At 38.4% G+C, this 2719-nt stretch overlaps 1 pseudogene; it reads left to right on the forward strand.

Moving 5' to 3' along the window:
- Positions 1-652: 652 nt before the first annotated feature.
- Positions 653-1305, forward strand: LOC100979398 (large ribosomal subunit protein uL1-like; annotated as a pseudogene).
- Positions 1306-2719: the final 1414 nt, after the last annotated feature.

Genomic DNA, 2719 nt, shown 5'->3' on the forward strand with positions numbered 1-2719 from the left:
AAGGACTATCTTTCCAAGCAAGCCTGATGAGAATAGTAGAGGCTGGCATTCTGAATAATTATCCCTGAAAGCTAGCAAATAGAAGGTATGTTACGTCAGTACAAAAATGAACGAGAGCTGGATGCTATTTTCAAGACTAAATCGTGATATTCTGGGCATGAAAACTAAAATTGAAATGCCCACTTCTACTTTTATTCCCTCTCCATTCTTCCTTCCTAATTTTTCCGAGAAACCCTAGGCCCTCATGCTGGTACCTCTTTAATCTTAAGGGCTTCCTCCTGAGTTGTCTCACTCAGAGATCTGAAATCCTATCTAAATAACTTCAATTCTGGTCTTTATCCCTTCTTTCATCAAAACTTAGCTGTCCTCAATCAATACCCTCAGGATATTGCTGTGTAGCAGGTGGTCTAATCTGCTAAAAGTGTAAATGGATTTAAACACCTTTCAAACCACATCATTTTTCCCATAGGCTTGTGTGTACCTTAACTACCCTAGAGATTATATCTCTCTGTTACAGATGTCCAGATTGAATGAAAAATTTACTTCCCATCTCCTTTCTCACTCTGGGCCCTTTCCATATTGTTTTCTTTATACAAAATAAAATGTTAAAGAAAAGGCAGACTCTTTTCCGGTTAGCGTGGCGGCAGAAGCCATGAGCAGCAAAGTCTCTCGCGACACCCAGTAGGAGGCAGTGCGGAAAGTCCTGCACAGGAACCAGCGCTAGCACCGCAAATTCCTGGAGACGGTGTAGTTGCAGATCAGCTTGAAGAAGTATGACCCCCAGAAGGACAAGCGCTTCTTGGGCACCATCAGGCTTAAGTCCACTCCCCGCCCCAAGTTCTCTGTGTGTGTTCTGGCGGACCAGTAGCACTGTGACGAGGCCAAGGCCATGGATATCCCCCACATGGACATTGAGGCGCTGAAAAAACTCAACAAGAATAAAAAACTGGTCAAGAAGCTGGCCAAGAAGTATGATGCGTTTTTGGCCTCAGAGTCCCTGATCGAGCAGATTCCACGAATCCTCGGCCCACGTCTAAATAAGGCAGGAAAGTTCCCTTCCCTGCTCACACACAACGAAAACATGGTGGCCAAAGTGGATGAGGTGAAGTTCACAATCAAGTTCCAAATGAAGAAGGTGTTATATCTGGCTGTAGCTGTTGGTCACGTGAAGATGACAGACGATGAGCTTGTGGATAACATTCACCTGGCTGTCAACTTCTTGGTGTCATTGCTCAAGAAATACTGGCAGAATGTCTGGCCTTATATATCAAGAGCACCATGGGCAAGCCCCAGCGCCTATATTAAGGCACATTTGAATAAACTCTATTACCAGTAAAAAAAAAAAAAAAAAAAAAGAAAAGGCAGAGTGGGAATTTGCACATAGATTATATTGGTTGGAAAGTATTATGCAACCATTTCTTGAGAATTTTTTCTCTCCTTGATTAGGTGGTAAACTCCTGGAAGTAGTGTCTACTGTTTTTATTACTGTCATTATTATTAATCTTGTTCAACTTTTATGAATCAAAATAATTTTACCAAAAATTAAATTTTGAAAAATTTAATTTCTTGCTATTAAATTCATTTATGTTTTCATTCCACATATATTTATATTCATATATTTACATATTTACTTATATAATTATAATTCATGTTTTTAAATTATTGTGAATGTTTCACTATAATATTATTTTAGATAAATGTGGGCATATTGTTAGGTAATGCACATATCAGTGGGAATTGATCTAAAGTTTATTTTGCATATTCAGGACTTTCAATGACATGCACATAACTAGTGTTCAGTTAAAATGTTTTATTGAATAAATGTTATTCCAGTAGGCTGAACTATATATACAGGTTAACTGGCCTTTTACTCATTTCTAGCATATTTATTGTTTGTATGTACTGGCTGGAGTTTATCTGTTGGATATAGATGGGGAGTTACTGAGTTGTGGGAAAACCAGAAAACAAGGCAGGAATAATTAGAAGAGTACTGATGTGCACCAGAAAATGTTAATCAGGCCGGGCATGGTGGCTCACACCTACAATCCCAGTACTGTGGGAGGCCAAGGCAGGAAGATGGCTTGAGCCCAGGAATTCGAGACTAACTTGGGGAACATAGTGAGACTCTGTCTCAATAAAAAATAAATAAACAAGAAAATGTTTAATCAGATTACTACTGTGTTTGCAGAGCGTATACATTTTCAAACAATGGTTTTGAAAAGACTGCTCTGATATATAAAGTTGGGAAGTGCTGCTCAGATATATAAGATTTCCCAATTAATTCCTTTTCCTCTATCTTTTCGATAATTTTTTAATAAAACTATCCTCACAATAAAAATTATGATGAATAATTGTTTTGATTCTCTGTAGGTGCACTATGAATACATTAGAACAATAAGCACAAACTATGAGAGGCTGGTGGTAAACAGAGGCAAATGGTGACCCTCCAAGATATCTTGTAGACATTTTACCTGCATCTACACAGAGAAGGCAACCATTATCAACCTCATATAAAGTAGGGGAAATATGTCTGCCCTCATAACATTTGTGCTTCAACTGGCTAGATATTAATATGTCTTTGAGTGTGTAAATGTCCAACCCTGGTAAGTACATATATTAAAATGCCCTGAAGAACTTTGCAGAATCCTGAGTCAACAACTGGACAGACGTAAGACAGTGGTTAAGAGAATGGGCCTTGGTATGAGACTTAGATTTGAAC

Source organism: Pan paniscus, chromosome 4 (genome assembly GCF_029289425.2).
Source record: "Pan paniscus chromosome 4, NHGRI_mPanPan1-v2.0_pri, whole genome shotgun sequence".
Taxonomy (NCBI): Eukaryota; Metazoa; Chordata; class Mammalia; order Primates; family Hominidae; genus Pan; species Pan paniscus.